Raw genomic sequence first — 24,590 nt, forward strand, 5'->3', positions numbered from 1 at the left:
TCGTAATCAAACATATTGAAGTGAAAAAACAACGAGTAACGTCTAGAAAGCACATGCGCAACTGAATAAAATGCGTGATTAATCCATAGACGTGGAGACTATACAAGAGAGCATCAGGGATACTGAACGGTGGCTCCAACGTGTAATATTGATACAAAACACCGGAAAATGAACTAATAGTAATTATAACAACAAGTTATTCACAATAAAGCGATAGAAGATAAGACATACCTTGCGGAAATTTGGAATCGTGAAATTGATGAATCACATTCCACAAAAGATTTTTATAAGAATACATTGCTTGTCCTGAAGAAGGTGGAAAAGACAATTGTACACCGAAACGCCGCGTCAACCGTTTTTTAATTCATTGATTGTTTATGATCTGATATTGTTTATGCATTCTTCATGCATTTTTATCTTTTTTAACTGATTACAGGAGTAATCGTAGCTTTTTAGAGTGTAACCCGCAGGGAGGCATAGAATTAAATAAAACTTACGCTTATTCTACAAACTTGTACGTATTTTTTTAGAACACTGTGACTCTTGTCAATACCGTAAAAATCGTTGTAAATGCATTGATGACGTAATAGTTAAAAATGTCTATGACTTCTGGGTAAGAAATATATTCCCTTGTGCCAAATAGGCCCTTTTTCCAACTACAGGGTTTTAGTTCTTTATGTTTGATACCCCCTCCCTGTATATTATATAGGGGTACCTTACTTTTGTTTTTACTACTCAATACTGTGCTACAGTCTAATGTTCCAACGTGAAAAGCTTCTCCATGTTTATCAAGGACTTGTAAACAAATATAAGTATTTATCATATTTGCACATGCAGTTTGCTGCACGATTTAGCTGCCAGATATGTTGACGCCTCAGCTTGTATCATGGCAGTCGCGCCACGCCAAGTCCGGGACTTGTGTAGTAAACCCAAAGCCTCCAAAAGTTATTTCAAGGAGATTTATTGCAGAGACACCACAGGACCTGCCTTCAGTCAAGGCAGTCAACTCCCAAGTGCCCCACACTCTATATCTATATCCAGAACAAAGCTGGCAGACAGACAATACATTTAGTAAATAACTAGGCTCTTCAAGAGACACAATAATAAGTAATGCAAACACATGTAACAGCTTGCCCACCCCCACCCAGCAGATTACCCACACACTTCTGGGCTTAAACCCCGGATGAGGTTGGCGCAGCCTACATCCTAACGATCTCGAGACTGGTGACCTATAATTCAAAAGCAGAGACTCTAGAGTACAGGATCCTGTAAAAAATGTCTGTTCAAAGAACATAGAGCTATTCACAGACAGGGAAAGAGGACAGGTGAGTTTTGCACCTCATATAAAAGGTCTTATTGTTCTGCTCCAAGAGAGAATATGGCATGCCATGGTCTGCGTACGACAAATGAGACCCGGACAGGACATATTCCACTAGCACATATCTCGTCTTCAGGTACAAAGCTCTATAATGTATTCCAAAAAAATTTAAAGACTATAAATTGCATATTAAAGTGAGATTGTGAAGCACCAGAGATCGACAGAGGCAGCTTTATCCATCCGCACAGCTACAAAACATCTTAAGGAGATCTTGGCACATACCGCATGCGCTTTCTCCACTCCTAAGACTTGATGAAAGGTCTGAATACAAATCTTCCACCTAGACTAAGACCTGGAGGCCAAGCCAACCTCCAAAGATTCACTCCTCAAGCTGGCCTCATAAAGGGATCACAGAACTGCTACCTTTCAAAAAATAGAACCAGGTGAGAGAGGGTGAGGGGCCTTGTAGGCGGTGTGACCTGGTCTGCTTAAAAACTGCCAATGAAGGAAATCAGAGGCAACAACCATACTGCACACATGCTTTGTGGTCACTGTTCTCATTTGCAGAGCACCGTTAAATCAAAAAAAAGTCTCAGATCACGGCTTCTGCTGCCCGGCGGCAGGGTAACATGGAGAAGAAGGGCACAAGAATAAAACGCAGAGGCTCAAAGAGGCATATGTTAAAGGAAAACTTCCAATCTATCTTTGAAATGGCCAGTGAGATTGGTTAGTGGGACTACAGGTTAGACCGACCATAGGTGGATGGGGAGGTGGGGGCTGAAAAGTGAAGGAGTGTGGACAGGCCGCAGGCGACCTGGGCAGACCTTGGCATCTCCGTGCCACACCAGTTTCGAGGGTTGCACTAGTTAGGCTGCCCATGGCTTCAGCTGACACATTAACTAGGAAAAGAACATAATGTCGAATTTGTGTGTTATATGCATATATCAGAAAATGCATGCACATAATTGGACCTAGCTAATTCTGACAGCGATCAGATGGAGTCTCTGACAATATTTGGGAAGCTAACTGATTTAATGCTTTATGTACCCATTGTATGAAAGCTGCATTATGGTTCCACAATAATGTGATTGAAAAGTATAAACGTATGAAATAATGTAAGCAAACTCTTTCAGGAGTTGCATGCCAGTGCTCATGGTTACAGCTCCCATGGTCTCAGACAAATGCTACGTTCTGCTCTGGCCTTGTTTCTTAGTGCAGTCAGTTCACTTCGAAAAAACAATGCACATCTCGTTTGCTAACCATTTCAGAAATTAAACATATCTCGCTGGAGTAGTTATAAGGCACTTTTTATAGTTTTATATGCTGTGGAATTATGCCTCCAGTCGCTGAAGGGGTATGTCCTAGCTAATTAAATGACCAGACTTATATTAAGGGCCACTAGAAATATGCAATTGTGCGGCCATTGCAATTTTCAAATAATCATAGGTTTGCCGCATTTGCCACATAATCTGCAGATTTTAGCAAAAAAGATTTGTTTCTAGATCAAACGGTCCAAAAGTTACTACAAATGCAGCAAAATGCATTGCAGCACAGTGGAAAGCCCTTTCCAAAGGTTAACTAGTTGCATTTGTGTTGCCTATTGCTATAGAAGGGTGTTAAACTGGTACTAATGAGGTGCAATCAATACCCGGAGAATGTTAACAAGTTTGAGAATGACAAAATAATTAACACTATCACAAAATGTGCCGCATTATGCCGCATAATTTGCCTTATCTTGCCACATAATTTACACAACACTGCCACAAAATGTGGCCCTCCCCTGCCACATAATTCCAGGGACCATGCTTATACTTCATGCTTTGTGCTGCACTGTTTCTCTGCATAATAATTGGTACCAGTTATCACAGATGAGCACTGTGTACTGTCCTTGTTATGTAATGCAGTTAAATAAAGTATTGCACAGAGAGTCACTGTTGACCTCTGCCTGAGTTATAGGTGTCTAGTCTAAGGGTTAACAAGAACACCCAAGTCTTCCTTTGGACAATGGAACCGGTTCTCTTTCTCTGCTGCATGTTATGGTAGTTGGCAGTGGTTACAAGAGGCAACCCTGGCCATGTCCAAATGTGTCTTATGTCATGAGCTGTCAAAGATAATATGGATTTTCAAATACCATGCCACTAGACATCTCTGAGTCTCATTGGTAGAGTTTTTATCAAAGGAACACATTCAATTCAATTCAAAATGTATTGATTAAGATCACAGCTAAAATCAACAATTTAAAACAATAAACTCTAACGTTTACATAATTCCATTGCTAAACATGCATAAAATATTTAAAACAATTTCAAGACTTAAAAAATGTGAAAACACTCAAAGTCATCACTCCATGTAAATCTTGCACATTAAGAAGAGCAGTTTTTTTCCGCAGTACTGACTGCATCCTTAGCAGCTGTTATAGCCGGATTTGTTGTATTCTTTGTGTGTTAAAGGCTTTCAATGTATTCCTACTTCAGTGAGATGTTCTGGTAGTAATTTCCACCATCCACTTACATGATGGCACTTGCTGTCATTTAGCTTTGCTAAAAGGTCACACGATGCTGCTACCAGTTATGTATGGGCTTAAAGGGCCAAATGATGTCACTTCCTGTTATGTCATTCAGGGGTCAACGGCACATGTCAGATCCGCCACCCCTGGCGATTTACCAAAACGCCACCCCTGGCGTTTTGGTAAATCAACGTTTATGGATAATGGTCCTCCTGACCCCCCACAAACCTTCTTAAATGTTTACTGATGGCCAAGAAATAGATTAAACCGGAAGGGACAGTGGAAGAGTCATCGGCGCACTGGGTTCACACCTTTGAGGCCACACCTGCGAAATCAACCTCGTAGGGCAGCCTCTGAAAGAAACCGGTGGTTGAGGCTCTTTGGTGAGGCTTTATTCTCACACAAAGGGCTCACTGAAAACGCCACCTGCACCTTCAAGAAGGGGCAAGCTCCTAGAAGCATAGGGAAAGCACTACAGACTTCTTCCGCCAAAGACCCCCACAACAGTCCCTCCCAACCGACCTTCCACCGTCTTCCAAGATAGTGCCTGCTGCGGAACAATTCCCTAGTGCCGCAAAGTGGCTGTTCTAAACTAAAAAGATAACCTCTGTATAAAACTCGATTGACGTTACCACAATCCCAGACCGCTTGCCTCGCGTTAGCTGCGTTTTATCAGGCAGTCCCACGTCACAGAGCGATCTTAGAAACAGGACTCTCGACAAAAAAGCTCGGTTGGTTAATATCACGATTACTCATATACTTGCAAATTAGACCATTTAACTTTGTATTTCTTAACTGCTGTATTTGGAAAGCGCTCCAGTTGTTTCCCTGAACTGCAGTAGTTTACTTCCCACCAAACCACGGCGAACATTTTACATCAAGAGAAAAAAAAAATACTGCGTGTAAACACTGTGTATGAAAAAACACGTCAGCATGCGTGACCAGAGAGGAAGGGCAGACGCCTAGCAGATTGCATAATCTTCCCAAATGACACGAAGATAACAGAATATTAAACTCTGCTTTCTCTGCGGAGGATTTGCTCGTGTAAGAGGATTTTCGGATGCTGCGTGACATTTTGAACAGGGAAGGTATTATCAGAAAATACCAAGAGGCGCGAGAGGACAGCGGCTGGATTTCATTTTCTGTTCTGTTTACCTAATGTGCTGGCTGTGAAATAGACCAGTGGGTTGTGCACCCGCTTCAGAGAGAGGCGTGTGTGCTGCAGGGCACAGCTTCCAATCCCGCATGGGGGAGGGTTAGCCACTCATCCTTCGGAGGTTAGTAAAATGAGCGCCAGTGAGTACAGTAATAAAATACCGTCTGCAAGAGCAACAAAACATAATTATTTTTCTATTGTGCTTTATATAATGGCCAAACATACTATAAGCATGCGTCTGCTGTGTTACGATCAGAAAATCAGCAACAAGTCACTAGGAAGTATTTTAAGGTTTCTAAATAAGGTGCTGGTCATCATTAAAATATTTTTTGTCAGAGTATAAAGGATCCAGCAAAGATCTGGGAAGAATATTTCAAATAGATGAAATATGGGCCACACTGCCGTTTAGTTTTTACTGCCGTGATCACTGCATCACCTGAACTATAGTGAATACTGAATGGTTTGCTACAATTAATGCTCAAATGTTTCTATTTAGGTCATGTGTGAATGTTATCATTCCAAGATGGCTGCCGTGCGTCATGGCGCAGAAGCATGCTTTAAGAAGTATGCATGCACATGCCTCGTGACATATCAGTGCGTGCATGTGAAACGTTGCAGCTGCGAATTGCTTTTCCTTTTTAATTTACTCATCCAAGATGGCAGACATCTACATTAGAGCAGTAAATTAAGGGTAAGGGGTAGGGCAGTAAACTGGCGTGTTCTGACCCCACCATGAAACGAACAAAGCACCTTTGGAACTGCAGGACGGGTACATGCAACAATGTGTCCTGCAAGTTCAAGGGCCCCATCCAACCTACCCAGTCCACTGGCTCCAGGACGAAAAGAACGTGTCCTAAGTCACCCTCTTGAACTTGTCCTTCTGAAGGAGTGTTCAGAGGACTGTCTAGTATTGGCCAGAGTCATCTGTATTCTTAAGCACTGAAAAGTATCGGAAGTTAACACCCATGCCCTTCTCTGCATCCCGAACTCTCTCTATGGACCAGCTGAGAGTGAATTCTGTTGAATGAAGACAAGATCTGAGCAGTTGCTAGATTTTTTGGCATGAGTGGCCAAAAAAGCTGAGGAGTTAATTAAAATTCGTCCCTATTACTAGGTTTTAGGTTTTGCTCCTAAGTGGCATCACATCGCTGTTTATACTTGACACGATTTGTGTTGAAGGACTATCTGACGCAGACTGTATGATACCCATCATAGTCATCAAACCCAGGAGGGCCAGTATACCCTTTACTTTCACAACTGGCATAATACATTTCAGAATACCAAAGGCTGCCTAGTCTTGATTCCACCTCGCACCTCTTTCTTCCACCACCCCACACTTCCTGTCTCTTTATTGCACTCTTGCAGGTTCTCTTCCATCCACACTTTCTCTCTGGGTTACTGTTTTCTTTTATTTTTTTTGGGTTCGCCCTTTTTTATTTTTTCTCTGCCTTTGTATTGCTTTCTCTGGGTCAACGTCTGATGGCGAAAAATGAGTCCTAGTGCAAAAATTGTAGTGCTGGTGCCAACCGCATGCAAACACCGGCACAAATTTAGCCCCACAAGGGACAGAGTCCGACAGACCCAAGTTTTTCAGCAGAAGCTCAAGTCACATTTGTTGTACACACAAAGAAGGCTTCTAAAGGGATTTCTTTTTCTTCCATTCCTATTGTTCTTCTCCTCTGCCATCCCTTCTTCAACCCTCTTATTTGAAGTGCCCACTCTCCGCTGCCAGCCTGCGCAAATAAGCATCCTGCTCCGCACCTGTGACTGGCACACCCTTGGAAACCAGAGACAATCGCAGAGCCCGAATTATAACTTCATCGCGAACAGCTCACCTCCCAGCTCAGCCGGTGGGTATAATTTGCCAGATTTTGGCACCCGCACTCCTCACATCTGTGCCCTGCGCTCGGATCCGGATAATACCCACAGAGGAAGGCTATGGACAGGCTGCAATTAAAGACAGAATGCACAACCGCGCGCGCCGCTCTCTCCCTCCTCCCTCGCGCGTGACTGCAGTGACCGCTGCATGAGTAGAAGCAAGGCTTTAAGTGGGATGGAAAAACTGGGGGAGGGTCTTTCAAATGGGCGTGACCAATGTAATTAAGGGCGTGGCTTAAAACCCTAAACTAAAAACTTGTGCTTAGCATAGTGTGCCTCCCGGCTGGTATGTTGCTGTTTCGGTCATTGCATCCAGATGCATAATAAAGCAAGTAAACGTTATACCCGCACCAAGTCAGGACTACTGACTTTGTCAATGGCTGTTAGCTGCATAAGATAAATAAGCAACAACTATGGCTTCGTTGTTTATAATATTAAAAATGCTTCTGTTCTGAAATGATGATATTATGTAAGACCTACAACGAGTCTCTTCAAAGTTACATCAAAGGCAGTGAAGGGTGGTCCTGCTGCAGAGTTAAGATTTTTTTACCTCCCTGAGGATGAGGGCAGAAATGGAGAGCCCAATAGGGACCCGTCACTCTCAGAACCTGCTTCAGCCAGATCCAAGACACATGTTTAAGATACATAGAACTATGTAGATAATCTCGATTTGTTGGGAGCTTCTGTAGGTGCTATTGGAGAGCAGAGGGAAGCCCTCTAGCCTCATGGGATGTATACTGCATGGCCAGGGAGAGGTTTGGGCGCAGGGGTGAGAAAACAACCTCGAAGGCCTCAACTTCGGAAATTTGGTGAGGAGACAGAAATTAGAGCACTGGGAATCCGGTGTGACACAGAGATGGTGCAGACAAATATCAGATAGACCTAATACCACATTTGATGCCAGTAGAAAGCGCTAAACTTAGGCAAATGGTGAGGGCATACATATTCAGCCAAGAACACTACATACACTGAGGCAGTGATAATCTAGGTGGCAGAGGGCTGCATTGTTGCTGCTCATGACAGTGGGATATATGCTTTATCACACGGCCTATGCCACGGTAAATACGCACTGAATGTAGAATCGCCCGAGTTCTTTTGGTAATCAGTTGAATGTATTGAGTCAGTTTTCGGTGATAGCCATGATGTGTATGGGAGAAATTAATTGCACATTCAATGGATTTGCAAGATAATCACACCTCACACTTGTGGGTATATGCTCAGCAGAAGATGACGGATGCACTAAAGACAGGGATGGACAGGACAGGGCTAGCTGATGTACAGAGAGCGCAGTACCCTCACAAAATATGCTTGTTTCACTTGAACCCCAGGGTGGAAACAGTAAAATAGCCTACATTTTAGTTAGCAAGGAACATTTGCATTGAAGGTAAACATGGAAGATACACATCTGGGTAAGACTCTGTCGGATCACTCACCCTAAAGACTGCATGCACATGGGCCAGAGATGGGTGTTGTATACTCACATGATCATACACGCATAGTCGGATCAGAGATTAAAGAAATATCAAAACAACGCAGTGCAGCCAATTGTGATGCATGGGAAGCACTTAATGTGCTCATGAGAGGGGAGTTCATGACTGAGCTGTATGGGAATGGGCATGAACTGCATAAAGATGCTACCAACCATATACGCAACATCACACACTGGAGAAAGAAATTACTACAGTTCCACAGAAAATGCGAGAGGTGTGGAAAAAAGGCATAGGAAGAGAGACGAAGGATACATTACATAAGTTTGCCCACACACAATATCGCCAAAACTTAAAAGGAGCGTAGGACAGAACAGGGAAGCTCGCCTGGCTACCCATGAGGGTACTGCTGAGGCTATACATAAAAAGAGAGGAATGTGCCAACACCCAGGCAGATGTCAAGGAGGTTTCAAGGACTCTCTAGAAAGGCCAAGGCTACATTCTCAAACTTCGAGAAAACATTTCCCAGGACTTATACTAGAGCAGAAGGGTGACCCAGATGCCCTACTCAGGAAGGTGAAATTGTTAGGGGCGATCAAAGCTATGAATGGCAGTAAGGCCCAGGGCAGCGACAGACTACCCGCTGAGTTCTGTTAAACCTATGGCAGATAAACTCATGGAGGTCTTTGTAGGGCTAAAGCACAGAACCAATTCAGAACACAGCAATTCCACAGAAATGGCCCATTTTCTCCCTTTAAAAAAAAATTAAATAGGTCATTGACATTTCACATATCGCAACAACTGGTCACAACTGAGCGCATACGTATATCAGTACTTAATTTCACATTACTACATCAATATAACAGTGGACAGATGGATAATACATATATCACACTAGCACTCCTATAAAGCCATTGCACCATTAATACAGTAAATCGAAAGATTGAGATCGCTTCCAATCACTTAGGGTGCCGCAAAAAACATATAATCCAAAAACAAAATTATGCCTTAGGTCTGATTCAAACAATAAATTTATGAAAGAGCAATATAAATTGTCTCCTCCTAAATGAAACTAATCATTTTCATGAAACAAATTCTACCTCATTTATATACCTCCATATCCAATCCCAAACATAACACCAATTTTTGACTTGTACTTTATTTTTTGTGTTGATTAGAAAAATTCTTTACCAAAACGGCTTATTGATTTACCAACCAATATTTAGGTACAATAACAAACCAAACATATATATACACACATTATTTTTTACACATATATATATACACACATTTTTTTATATCGCTTTCAAAATATGTTAGCCCAAATTTTTTTGAAAAAGAGGATGCTATAAACATGTACAACTAAGCATTCCTAAGAAACAAGATCTAACCAGAAATCAAAAAAAGAGCAAGGAAGGTCTATATTGTTTCAACCTATCTTCTTATTAAACTCTTTTAAATATGTATTTTCACAATGTAAGATGTTTTAACACTGGTGTCTCTTCGTGGGTGTCGACGCGTTTCAGCCCATTGACTACGGGCCTCGTCAGGACAAGGGCTAATGATAATCTGTCTACAAAAATTAAGAAATCATATATAACTACATACATTTAGAATTGTGAACAGGTTCAGAGATAAGGGATATATACATATTTTACATTTTTACATTCTATACATATGTTTTACTCAGAGTGGTCAGACACAAACCCAAGAAGTGAAATATAACGCGGCACCCTGCTGTGACAACACCAACTCCAAACAACGTGCATACTCGTTCTCACTCTCTATATTGCAACTTCCACTAAACAATTTCTCCAGAAGAGTGATAAACAGTTGTAAGCAATCAGGGGGGACAATGGGGGACAATTTTTACCGGGGTCCAATGTACGTGTCCCACAAGGAGTTATCAAGAAGGTGTACAGAGTTCCCCAAGGGGTGAGTTAACTACGGGAAGGGAGGGGGGGGGCGAAAGGGGGGAGTAGCCGCTCTCTCTAGGGAAGATAGCAATTTGCAGCAGGGAATCAAGTAAACCCTTAACGGAATAAAGGATGCCTCACACAATTAAAAGGCTGGACAACAGTAGCCATCCGACCTAATGACTGTATCGTGTCATCATTGGCCTCCTGCTCCAACGACAGGCTGGCGGTGCAATGCCTGCCGGGTAGCACGTAGTGCTACTCTTTTGGCGGAGTTCTTTTATTCCTGGCCAATGGGTGCATGCGTGTGAGGGACCTAGGGAGTGCAATTGTGAGCGTGAGTGGAAGTTTAAAATAAGTCAGTAGAGTCCATTAGAGCAACTTTAATGATATGGCTCACTGCTTAGTTAAAATTGGTAAAGGGAGGGGTAGCGAAGCGCAACAAGTAAGGTAATGTGGCCCCGTTCAACCCTCGCCTATGGTGTGGTCAACATGTTTCATGCCAGTTATGGCAATTCTTCAGGACCTATGGTAGCTCATCAGTTAGTGCGAAATCTCCACCTAATTGAAGAAAATTCCATATACAACCTGTGTATCAGGGCAGGGGATGATCCTGCGGTGGTCCATGCCCTAAATGTTGGGAAAAAATGGACACACTCAGTCCTGGATGCAATCAGTCAGGATCTTACATGTAGAAGCGTACTCGAACATCTACTATGGTTCAAAAAGTATACATCCACAACCTGGTGATGTAAAGAGGAAGAGAGAGGGAGTGTGTAGAGAGTCAAGGGATGGGCGGGGGGGTGATGATGTATCCCATAGAAGAATTGCTAGGAATACATAGGTTAAGTCTATACCATTATTTATACTCCATGCTCTGACACCCAGTCGTGTTTTGCAGCTTAGCGGTAGTATAATAGAAATTTTTTTAAAAAGGGGGAATTCTGAGGATACAGAGAAAACAAAGCCAAACGTGTTTCATTAGGATCATGATGGCGAGGTCACCAGGCGGGTGACTCTCGGCAATTCCTTACCCTTAATCCCTGGTGGCCGGGCCCCACGAACTGTCCTTGGGAAGGCCTGAGCAGCGAGGAGTCCCCTACATGGAAGGGTAGACGGAATATATCTATTGGTCATAATATGCGTGATCACGGAGGTGGATCTCACACTGTTGTTAAATGATAACGTGTCCCGATCATTCGGGCATCCATTATGCCCGTCCCCTACACCTTACCTGGATTGCTCTAGGCAAAGGCGGGTCAGCACCTACCCATCCCACGGCGGCGGTAACGCAGGACAGCCGGTGGATCGCTGTGCCTCCCGCGAGGTATAAATGCCGGTAACCGCGAGCGCCGATAAAGAACAGTGTCAAGAAAGAAACATCCACCTTCATATCTTATCTCTGCTACAAAATATATTTGTCATAAAATCGGGGGCTCTATTACCGTAGCTAATGTGCTCCAACCGACTTGCAGACAACGAACGGCAAAGCTCTTTTCCAAGTGAACTGGTAAATAACTGTAAAACCAGGAAAATGCAACTTATAAATATGAGTTTCTCCATTGGCACATATTGGTGGAGTAACCCAGTCATCGTCAATTATTGCTTACCGAACAAAAGTGTGTGGATTCCTATTTTCCCATTAATTAGTGCAGTCCAAATAGCCTCTAGAGGAGTTCCGATGGCCGCTCTCTCCGTCACGAATGTAATGACATTCATCAGTATTCCTACTTAATATACGAACACCAAATCTAGTAGACATATGGTCTGATCGTCATAGGGGGGTTTCTTACCTAGTTTGTGCGGGCCAAAATCCAACCCGATATGTCGGAACACTCGATCTCTTTTCTCATTTCACACGGGTATCTGAATAATAATAGAATACTATAACTAGGGTCAATAATTAGTATCCCTCACGTTATTACGCCGAGTACTGGTAGGAAAATGCTTACTTTAGTATGCAGTGGCGCTCGTTCGTTGTAGTCTTCAATCGTCCGCCATGTTAGATCTGTGGCGTCTCAATGCCGGTCACGTGGTACGGAAATACAATCCCACTGACCCAGAAATAAAGAACAGACTAATCCTTAAAGGGGTCTTGGATTAAAACAAACTACTACAGAAGACTTATGCCTCCCGAAATCTTTCACTAATTGCAACGCTTGTATCTTGGTAATGGAAAACTATATTGCAGAATAAAAAATAAAAAACTAATAACACCGCGCACTGAAAACAAATTGAAACGAAATTAAAAAGTGAAATAGAGAAGGCCATCACCAATTATGAAGGGTCTGCCACTCCTCACAATAAAAACCAAATCACACAAATTCCTTTGTACATAGTACTCAGTATCACCTAGTATTCAGTATCTCAGTTACAGTTGATTTAATACAGAAACGTACCAGAATACAGTCAAACAACAGAATATTCTATATCAGTGCCCAAATTTCATCTCTGTCATTCAAACCATTGGTTGCTGTCTTGTATTTTTCGATTAGTCTGGCCTCTAACCTGTTTAATTTGGATTCAATTTCTTCTGGTTTACCCTTATTCAGCACACATAAAACTGTCCAAGTGATATCATTCTCCGTATGTTGGTAAGTTTCAAAGTGCTGCACTAATGGTGCTCCTTGGACTTTGCATTTCACCCTTGATTTATGTTGGAGAATGCGTTTTTTCACTATTTGGGTTGTTTGTCCAATATAGGCCTTATTGCACGGACATTTAATACAGTATACTGCATTTTTTGTGTTGCAATTTGAAAAGCTTTTGAGATAATGTTTGAACCCATTTATTTCAACCTCCTTTGTATCTGTTGTTAGATTGCATGCCACACAATTTTGACATCTATAATGTCCTATTATAGGTGGTAGATTTAGAAGTGCTCGCAAATCTTTGGGTGAGGAGTCTTCTTCTCTCATTGCTCTAACCAGGGATTGTCTAATATTTTTACCTTTTTTGAAAGCGAAAAGTGGCTTCTTGATTCCCAGATGTTCAATAAGTTTCCAATGTTTTTGGATCAACTTTTTTACTTTATTCGCTTTTGGATCGTATGTAAGAACACACGTCAAAGGTGTATCTGCATCTTTAATTTTAGGTGTTAATAGTGTTTCTCTTGGTGTAAACCAAGCCCTTTTCAGAGCAATCTTGACTAACCTTTTTGGGTATCCTCTAGCCACCAATTTGTTTTTTAAGATTTCTGCACTTTTGAAATATTCCTCCTTTCTACTACAATTTCTCCGCACTCTAAGAAATTGCCCATAAGGCAAATTCTCTTTAAGTGTGCAGGGGTGACAACTTGAGAAATGTAATAGTGTGTTACGGTCTGTGGACTTAGTATACAGACTAACTTCAAGGTGGCCATTCTCTTCTTGTATGTAAACATCCAAAAAGTTAAGTTTTCTCCGATTGCTGGACATTGTAAAGTTAAACTCACAAGTTCCGGAATTCAACCAATTGTGAAATTCCTGTAGTGTTGTCTCATTTCCCTGCCAAATCATAAAGATATCATCAATATAGCGACACCACAGATTTACCTGGTTCTTAAAGGGGTTGGTGTCGCTATATATCCACTGTTTTTCGAACTGATCCATCACTAAGTTAGCTATTTCTGGGGAGAAACTACAACCCATGGCCACTCCCGAGATCTGTAAGTATAGTTGGCCTTTGAAGTTAAAGAAGTTATTTTTTAAACAAATGGTGGCCAGAGATACCAAAAACTCGGTGGGTACTTGATGCGGACGTTCCCTTAAGTCCAAAACAAATCTCATTACAGCTATAGCCTCATCTTGAGGAATATTAGTATAAAGTGATTCTATGTCAAAAGATACTAACACTTGATTTTCCAAATTAAAAGGCAGCTCTTCTATTTTCGATATAAAGTCCATAGAGTCCTTTATATATGATTGAGTTTCTTTGACCAGAGGAATCAAGAAAAAATCTATGTATTTAGCTAATGCTAAAACATATAATCACTGCTATCTCAACCGAACTAATAACAAACAAACAAAAAATAAGTTCCTTGGGAACGGCAACCTAACAGCGGAACGTTTAACTCAGTATGGATACTACATCGCAGCAGAATAACTGTGTGTGGTGGGGTGCAGCTGTGCCGGGAGCATATGACATCTGGTACATAGAAATACGGGATAGAGGGGGGTACATGATAGCCTCAATGGACCCCTGAACAGTCACAATGGCAGCCACCTCAAACCTCCAATCAATCATATCCATTATGTGGGGGTGTCTAGTTTGTCAAGCAGTTTAAGTATATAAGTATCCCTTGTGTGGCAGCTCCAGCTCTCCCTCTTTGCTGCATTTCATGGGGAACAGAATCCGCCTTCACCATTGACCACTTATGGACCACCAGGAGTCAACCATTCTCCAGGGCATCACTATCTGGCGCTTAAATGGGGCCAGCCCACTGCCCGGTCTACCTATTTCAGGTAGTGTTTAGTGCATTCCGTCTGTTTTGTAATCCTCCAGGGGGCATAGCAGGGGATCAGGTGGCAGCTGTACATCTATCACTTCTGAGATATGCTCCATCACCCGCACCCAAACCTGTGCTAGTATCGTGCAGTTACACACCATGTGTAGAAACGTCGCATCCGGGTGCCAGCAACATGGGCACTACGGGGCTCCGTCTGGGAACATCTTGCGGAGCCGGTGTGGTGTAAGGTAGGTCTGATGTAGATAACTGAACTTAGTGAACTTCAATCGGGCATTACGAGAAACCCACTTAACCTGCTGCAGTGCCATCCCCATCGGCTTATCGGTTATTGCTACCCCAAAGCACTCTTCCCACCCGGGCTTACCACGCAGTGTGTGATCTTTGTCCGAGGCCTGCAGTGCTGTATATAGCATTGTGACAGCCCTTCTCCCCATCCCGTACTGTGAGCAAGAAAGAGACCAGCTCCAAGCTCGTACGTGTCTTGTAGGTCTTGAAATGATCGTAGGGTGCCCTCTTCATATAAGTCACCAACTGGGCTTACCCTCACCTCCCGCCACAGGTTCTGTTGTAGATAACTGAACTTATGCGGGGCAGCAGGGCTTTCATCCCTGGTATGCTCCACAGCAGCAGTTGTGTTGCGTATTGTACTAATCTGCGCCTAGGCTGTACATCTATTCCAGCAACGTTTGGCAACCCGCGACAGTCTGCCCAGTCCCCTGGCTGGGTCACCTGGCATCAGCAACTAATCCTACACACCAGTACCCCCGAATTCCTCCCTGATTGCTCTACTTTCCACTATTGCGTCGCCAGCAAGCAACCGCATGAGCCGCTGTAGCTGTGCAGCCACAAAATAGGGCTCAAGGTCAGGTGACCTAAAACCTTGCTTTACTAGCAGCCGCTGGAGTATTTGAATAGACACTCTTTTCCAAGCACAACCCCATATCAAGTCAGACAGAACTCCATTTAATTGTCGAAAGAACGAGCATGACATAAAGAAGTATAGATGCTGCGGGAGAGCTATCATCTTGGCTATGGATGCCCAGGTCATAGGTGACAGGGGTAGTTGCGCCAGAAAGTCGGGGACTGCCGTAACATCGTCAGGGCTCTACCATGATGACTGTCCAGCAGGTCTCTGTCCATGTGATGCACATTAACTCCAAGATTAAAAAAAGTCTCATGACACAATGGTAACTTCCCAGGTTCTAAGCCGACCAACTCCGCCCGCTCCACACCATGTAGGGGAAATATACATTACTTTCCCCAATTAAACCTGAGGCCCGTCATATCACAAAAAGTTTGTTTAGGGCCATGTGACAGATTACCGCCGTTACCTCCTCTAGTTGTAGAGACTGCTCTTAGTCCTGTATTTGTTTGGGCATCAGGCAGGGAGAGCAATCTCCCATATGTGGTCCCGGATCCGATCAGCAACAAAGCACATCATGATATTGTATAAAGACCTCATTTATACCAGTCTGTGTATTTACAGGGTTTCTGGGGGTGTCACAGATTGCCCTATTAGGGTCCTACTGACTGCTGACTATAGCAGTCATGCCAGGATGCATCCTGGTTTGTCGCCATCTTGACGAGCCAGGGATGACCTTAAAGTCAATATTGCTGAGTTGCCACATCTCATCACTATCCAGCGTTACCACATCTTTCTCGGCCAACCTCAATTGTGATTCTAAGTCCAACATGCTGCAGAGTAGAGAAGATCTCGCCTTCCAAGGAGTCGTAATGAAGTGTCCCTGTGTGACTACCTTCATTGCTGCATCCAATTCTGTTCCATCCGGACCCCACAGAACCCTCGTTCTCCTAAAAGTAGCTAAGAAAATGTGTACTGATAATGTACTTGTAGACCATGTCAAGAAGAGCTTCAGACTGCAGGCTTCACGTTGGTATCAGTACCCAACCCCCCCCCCCCCCCCCCCCCCTATTCGAACTTGACTTTAGGAGGGCTATGGCCGGATATGGTTCAGCCCAGATATTCTGAACTAACCATCTTAGGCCAGAGCTCTGTTTCAGAAACTGTTATTGAGACTGGTGTGTACTTGGTGCCCCTGGGCATAGTATGGGTATTCTGTCTACCCAGTGTGACCCGCCCGTCAGATGTCATGTAGTTATGCTGCCTATTTCCACTTTCTAAAGTGTCTCGTTGCGTGGATTCCCTGTGTCCCCAGGAGGGGGGTACTGAATGATCCACGTGAGTGCAGTGTATACAGTTAAAGTTCCCACCGAAAATCTCTGGAGCCTGGGGATCCATGAGCATGGCCGGGGAAAGGGTGTGGAAGAACTCGCTCTCCATCTTCTCCCTATAACCAGCTTGCTGGAAACATCTTTATGAAAGCCAAATAAAGATATTCTGTCTATTTGGTACTGCCCAGCACGTTAGCTGATCTTGATAGTAATGCAGTTATAGCCTACATTCCAACAGTCTTTGGTGACACAAGCCCCTTTGTTTTTTTAAAAACATATAATGGGCATGTTTCCTTATTAACCAAGGCCATAGTCTCGATTTTGTACAAAAAGCACCCTTCCTCCGAGACCATCACTTTATACTATACAAATAGGGAAACTTCACCCATCTTCTTCCCTATGCTATATTTTGTTGAATTTCTTTATTACAGATTATTTTGTTTACATCGTCCATAATAACCGACGGTAACTCACAGTTTGCGTTAAGCTGGTTTGCTGCATATATAGTTGTATACCACAGACATTCTATGTCTCTAACCAATTTTGTTCTGTATACTTTGTATCATGTTAATTGCTCGCACACCCTTAGGGAGTCGAGTGCACACTATATAAAACCCTCAGTAAATAAATAAATAGTTTTGCTGGCTTTAAATGTGAAGGCTACAGGACACAGCGGTTCTCGTGACTCCTCTGCTAGCTTGATGGTTCACACACCAATATAGGATCACACCGGTGTCTGGAGCACCACGCTGATGAGCAAGGCACTGATATAAGCCACTGCAAGTCTAGTGACTGAGTGGACTGCTAGGTTGAGGGGTAACACGCTGCTATATAGCATCGCTGGCCTAATGGATGTCAAGGCTGCTAGGTTGACGGGAGCTCAACAAAGTATGGCACAGTAGATCTAGTGACTGTCTGGATGCTAGGCGGAGGACGATAGTGTACACAGCCAGTCTGTTGATGGGGCTACCAAGTTTATGGATAGTGCACATATATAGGGCACCGCGGGTCTGGTGACTGTCTGGACTCAAAGATTGAGACACACAGCATCTGACATATGGCATAGCAGATTCAGCGACTGTCTGGCCTGCTATGCTGGTGGACAGTGCAACGATATAGCGAACAGCAGTAATAATGACTGTCTGGATGATAGGCTGGCCAAGAGCCCCCTTATATGACACAACAAGCCTGTGGACTGTCAGGATGCTGGGTTGACACACAAAGCACACTTCTATAACATTCAGGTCTGGGGATGGGGTGGATGCTGCATTGACTCACATCGACCTGACGATTGACATAGCAGATCCGAGGACTGCCTGGCCTGCTGGTTTGACACACAGTGCACAGATAGAGGACAGCACGTGACATGGGTCACAGCAGGCCTACAGACAGTCTTGAAGTTAGGTTGACAGCACAGTGCACCGATATATAACAAAGCAAGTCTAGTGACTGTTTGAACTGATAGGTTGATGGACAGTGAGATACAGGACAATGCACTGTAGATGTCATTTCAGGTCTAGCCATTGTCTGGATGCTAGAAGGACAGTGACCTTACATATGACACAGCAGATGCGGTGACTATTGCGATTTCTTGATATAAAGTACAGCCACCACAACGAGTGGGACTGTACTTTGACAGGGAGTATCCTGATATAGGAAGAAGCCGAACTAATGCAGGCTGGACCGCAAGTGCGGCAAGTAGCGCTCTAATGCAACACATGTCGGACGAAAGAAGCTGTGCTTAGGTTGCCACATTGGGCTCACGACGTTTGCACAGTCAGGTTTACTTATTTCTTGGATTGGGCCGTGTGATAGAGGTTTCTAAACTCCTAGAACAGAAACAGATGAACATTATTAATGACTAACCAATGACAAAGTTTGAAACCACCCCATATAGGGTCTGAGAGCCGAAAGGAGGCAGGAAGGCAGCAGAGGGGGAGGGCTTATCTGCTGTCACACTAGTCAACAAGTCATGGAAACTCACACTTCTATTTTAGGACTAAGGCAGCGCTGTTCGACCTTGGAAGCTTGTGAGCTCCATGAAACAAACAGTGGGGTTAGCTCAGGTTCAGGGATGAGAAGTTTGATGACGGAAAGTGATAGGAATATAAACTCACTCTGACCCTGGGCGCCACATGTAGTGTGTGTCCTTCTGTGATAGCAAACTATTTCAATACGTTGTTGGTCCAGGGAAGATACGTTTCTGTGGAGGGGAGTTAATGAAACAAAGCGAGCAGCCTACAAAGGTAACAAATAGAGAGTCTTTCTGAGATAAGCAGCCTTTATTTAAGGCCTGGCACATCAATGGAGGGCCTGAAAAAAACACACATGTGATGGAAGGAATGACTGAATTGATCCCAGCCACTTGAGATGTTAGCTTCAAGTTATAATTCAATACACTTTGAATATATTAATCTTTGAGGTATTGTGCATGAAAAAGATACAACTTGATACATAAATAGTCATAGAAAAAAATGTAGGCATCGAGGAGCAAAAATGTAAAGAAACCCTTTTTAGAGGTAGAGTAAAAGCAAGGCCAAATCAATTCCGTATCTACCAAAGCAAATGCATATTGAAGAGCGAAAAAAAGAAAGAGAGGAGGTTAAGTGAATCTTAAGATGGGCTATTACAAGGCATGTCCATTGTGCTCAAAAGACATATATACTGGACTAAGATCTGGGGGAGGCAGGGGAAGCTAGAAGAAAAAGATTCCATTCCCCAGTGAGTTATCTCCAGCACTGGTGACTATGGATCGAATTAATTTCTTTCTCCTGTCTGGTGCGTTTACTGTAACCAAAATATAAATCCATAGTATGGTCGAAGATCCTTAACAGAACATTGTGGAGTCATGGAGACAACAACTGGGCTTTTGGAAGAACACTTTTCCCAAATCACACAGCAATGTAGTCGTTCTTTGACCCAAGTCCTCTACTGAAACTCTCTTTAGGGTTTTTAGATCTTGCCGATTGGCCCGTTTGTTCACAAGGCAAACCTGAGTGCAACCAGCTGCTTCTAGTATGCAAGGAGATGTCTCTTTTAGCCAATCTGGGCCTCACCCACCGGTAATCATTCTAGGCCACATTCCTTTGAGAAAACGTTCTGCATCTCCTTTCGCTGCTGCGGAGATAGTCCCATCAGTAAAAAAGAAGGCAGGCACTTAACTGGTAATCTACTCCATGTCTGAGTGCACAATCCTTATGGTTAAGAAATTGCTATTGGTAGATTCTCCATCAGATTGGGCAGTTCCTCGCTAAATTAAAGCATTTTCTGTTACCGCTCTAAATTTGAGTGCATCTCTGACCAACAAACAGATATCACACTGAGAATGAGATGGATCTCAAAGAGAGTGTGCATACCTTCTGGAATGGGCTTAGCGGCAGAAAGTTTTATTTTTATTTCAGATTACATGGGTGGACAGATTCTTACACCCACATAGATTGCAACATTAACCATATATTCCCCCAGTCAAACTTTGGTTACTTGTAGTGCTATCGAATTTGGTCGCGTTAGCATCCATGGGCTGCAGCTGCTGAGGCCCTTTGCGTGTTCCTTACAGAACCATCAGCCCGACAGTTTCCTGCTGTGCACACTCATTACAGTAATTAGAAACATTAAAGCAGTGGTGAGCGAAGGCAACACACAACAGAAGGACTCAACCATGCAAGAACTATATATTTCACCCACGCCCCTCTCACAGGCGGAAGGACACAAGGTCATCGCCCTATCTTTGCATAAAAAATATGGTCACTGTGCCATTATTCTTTGTGTTCCATCGGGGATAAAGTGAAATGCAATCTTCTTTTTGGAATCCATGCTTGTAAAAAGGATGGTGGCTTCTTTCTAATCAGCTCTTCAAGGTCTCACACAAAATCATTCCCACATTCTACGTAAATGTATTTATTGGGTGTTGTGTCGCCAGGCACAAAGCTTGAAGGTTAAAGTAGCATGAAACAGACCTCAGGTGGACAGCTTATTATTTGCAATCTGCCCTTGGGGTTTTTATTGTCCAGGACCATTTCACTGCAATTGCATTTTATACTTGCAGTCTGCGTTATTTGCCTATCAATTTCACGTACTCCTGAATCTATGTTCGTAAATGTTAATGACACAATCTGTAACTCTGGTGACACTGGCATTATGCAGGAGGGAAGGGCGAAATTGTGGGGCAGGGTTAACTAAATTATGAGGTGCAAAAAGGCAAATTATGCAATATAATGCGGTACATTTTGTGCTAGTATTACATCACTATTTGGTCAATTTTATGCTCGTTAACACTGTCTGGGCATAGTTTGCACTTCATTAGTAGCAGTTTAACACTCAAATCTAGCATCCAGCAACAGAAAGCTAACTAGTAAAACTTTGCAAAGGGCCTTCTATTACACAGCAACAGATGTCGCTGCATTTTTAGTAACTTTTGAAACGTTTGACCTAGAAAAAAAAGTTGTGGTTAAAATATGTAGATTATGCATAAAATGATAGATTAAGTGGCAACTGCAACAAATCCATAATTATGTGAAAAACGCTACAGCCGCACAATCGCATATAGTGGCCCTATGCATATAACGGGTATCTTCTTTTGTCTAAAGGCAAACCACACCTCCAGCACTTAGCATAGCTCAAAAGAATGAAATCGTCATTGTTCTTTTGGTGTTACATCCTGGCGCAAAAGGCGCACTGGCATAATTAATCAAGGAGGCTGGCCAGATTAATATGTCTGGAACAGCCATATTGGTTGTTGGAAAGTATGCACATTTGGCTCTGCCATAGAATTTATCTGATGGATACATACCTAGCATGCAAGAGAGACAGACATTTGAGAAGGTAACTAAAGCATTTCCCATGTAAGTGACTGACTTTGCCAATTGGAGAACGCATGCTATTTGATACTTTGCCATAAAAATTTAGCAAAGTGAAATGGGAGAGACTACATTGAAGGGATCAGGTGGGGAATGGAAGAGACTTTCAGACTGAGAGGGTGCAGGGTAGTCTTTTTAAGGTGCACTGTGCCCCATGGGGTAATCAGTATTCTCTTGTGGTGTTTGGCAAGGTCATGTGGCAGACTGAAGAAGGATACCTCATATGCGGTGGATAGTTCCTTACTAACAAGGATCAATGTTCTGCTGCTCCCAAACCTCCTCAGACCAGGAACCTGCGGCTCACCCATTGACAGAGCTCTGACAAACAAATAGCAATGAAGGATGCTCTACAGGCTGTGCGTGACCGCTGCTCTACTCGAACGTTTGTTTCTCACCGCTGAAACAAAGTCCCCCACTCAACCATGTCTGATGATGATGCTTCTGGAAAGGCCGCAATCTTGTGAGACCCACTTATGTTATTTCGTCCACATGTCTCACCAGAAACACATGCATCAAAAGGGAAACTATGGACGACAAGACTGTGTAATCCGTTGAAGGTGATGATGATGGTGCCAACATGACATTCAATCCACATCATTCTGTTAGGGCTCCAATGACCCAATTGTTCCTAAAGCCACTGAACAACAAATCGGATAACAAGGATGGCAGTGGATGCATAAATATTCATTTTTGACCGTCAGATACACACCAAATGTGAATAGTTTCTGCTGCAGCAAGCCTGAGAAGAATAGGATACCTATCTAGGTGTCTTCCACTTATAGCTGCGGAATGCGGTAAGCACTTTTGAGCTGCGAAAATCTGATGAAAAACGAATATAAGGCTAATGATTCTCAAGCTGCGTCAGCTCTCAAAGAACACTTCTGAAGAACATTCTAGAACTTGTGATATCACTGGAACTCTCAGGAGACCTGGAAATGCATACAGAAGAAACGAGAAGGACAATGTCCGGAGAGAAGAATGAAATTCACTAACCAGGCCCAACATTTTTAAGATTTGTGTACCTATGGCTGGTGTGACTTTCTACAGAATGTTAGACTAGCAAAAGCTCTGCAAAATTTGAGTTTCCGAATCCTCGACGGGCTCACATACTCCCATCAATTCATACCTAACCACCAGCAAAGAACCTCCGAGAAAGCTTTTGAAGCGATAGCCAGGAGCAGGTCTTCTATAGCAACAACATTACCATGTAATCAAAGACCATCACAGGAGTCCAGTCTTTAGTGCGATGCCAGATGTGTGGCGGCATGCATTTGATCCAACACTTACTGGACATTTCACCAACACTCACACCACATAAAAAAACCCAATTGGTTGTGGATGCCACTCATACAGCCTAGAAGCTGCTGCAATTTCAACGTATATCCCTAAGAATGCCCCATTCACCCTAGCCACAGATCACAAACCACTAGTGCCACCTTTTCCAGAGCCAAAATCCACCCACCTCCTCGCACTATGCGGTGGAACTTTGAGTCCTGAGGGTACGGCTTCACAAATATGAGCAAACTGACTGGTTAAAATGGCATCCATCATCCTCAGTCACCCCTGATGTGCAGGAGGATGCCGAGCAAATCATGTCTGCACCATAGTAGAGGCTGCTGTCCCGCGAGCCAGCAGCCTGGAGGAGGTAAAATAGCATAACATGTGTATATGTAAAGCGCACGTTCACCCAGAGGTCTCTTGCCGCTGAATAACAGATGTTCATTGTTACCCCACTCAATGGTACTCATTTTATCAACCTCAGATGGATGAAAGGCTGAGTGGACTGGCCAAGATTTGAACCTGTGACTAGGAGGTCGACACAGGCCCCTGCAATGGACGCTTTAGTCCACAGAGCCCCCAGACCCGATACTAGGTAGGCAGCAACAGCCAAAGATGGATTCCTCCAAGTCATTGTGTGTGTCAACACCAGGCATAATAAAAAGTAAATACTGGAGTAACATCAGTAATGCACTCCAGAGACCAGCCAAGCACAGGCTGCCATCCAGATCATCAATCAAGGGCTGACAGTGTCCAAGTAAGACCAGTGTGTTTCAGTGGAATACCTCAAGCACTTACCCCCAAAGTTGCAGAGATGGTGCACATCTGGCACCGAGACAAGGTCAAATCAAATCACGACATGGAGAAAGATCAAGGTTCTCATCAAAAGGACAGAACGTGTGGTAGCTTCATTCCTCGTGTCCCAGCATCTAGGTCAGACTAGGAAGCCAGCTTGAATCCTCAGGAGCTCAGCATTGCACCGAGGGAGAAACTGAGACTTTTTAGGTTTCGCCTGGCCGAAGGCTGCGCTCTGCGCTGCTTTTCGGCGCAGGCGAAATCTTATGTTACAACAGAGTGGGCTTGGGATTACGCCCTCTGTTCCATTGGCTAGCTCCATAAATGGAGGCTAGCCATTGGAACAGAGATCTGTCCGTCATGGCCGGACCAGATTCTTGGGCGTTCCCGAGATTTTTTCCCTCTCCGCCTCTGCGATGTCGTCATCGCGGCCGTGAGCGGAGTTTCGTTTTTTTTTTTTATTCGTTTGCTTTTCCCATTCCGCGGCCGACCGCCGCTGGAGGAAGTCGAGGTGAGGGCTGCCGTTCCCTTCCCCCTCCCGCTGTCCGTGTGCCTGCCCACCCCCCTCCCGCTGTCCGTGTGCCTGCCCGCCCTCCTTGTTGTACTTCGGACGGGGGGTGGCCTTTGCACTGTGGAAGCGTCACTCCAGACTCAGGTACAGGTCCCGTTGCCCTCAAGCGCTGCCCTCCGCTATCTTTCATCTCACAAGCTTCTGAGTCGCCCAAAACTCTGTTTCTGTCGTACTCAGCACTCCGGGTAGTACAGGCACCAATAGTGCGGGTAAATCAGTCCATCGAGTAGCTCCATGGTTATTCAGACT

At 43.7% G+C, this 24,590-nt stretch overlaps 1 protein-coding gene across 3 annotated transcripts in view; it reads right to left on the minus strand.

The window, feature by feature from the left end:
- The window catches only part of KIAA0513 (KIAA0513 ortholog), a 472,380-nt gene that overhangs the window by 259,620 nt on the left and 188,170 nt on the right, over window positions 1-24,590 (minus strand). Inside the window, exon 1 of one of the 3 annotated variants that reach the window (XM_078670086.1) lies at window positions 6,816-6,981. The exons of the other annotated variants lie outside the window; for them this stretch is intronic. The gene's annotated coding sequence lies outside the window, so the exon portion shown is untranslated. Of the gene's footprint in view, window positions 1-6,815; window positions 6,982-24,590 lie in introns of those variants that run through there. 3 annotated transcript variants of the gene reach the window in all.

This window comes from Lissotriton helveticus, chromosome 12 (genome assembly GCF_964261635.1).
Source record: "Lissotriton helveticus chromosome 12, aLisHel1.1, whole genome shotgun sequence".
Taxonomy (NCBI): domain Eukaryota; kingdom Metazoa; phylum Chordata; class Amphibia; order Caudata; family Salamandridae; genus Lissotriton; species Lissotriton helveticus.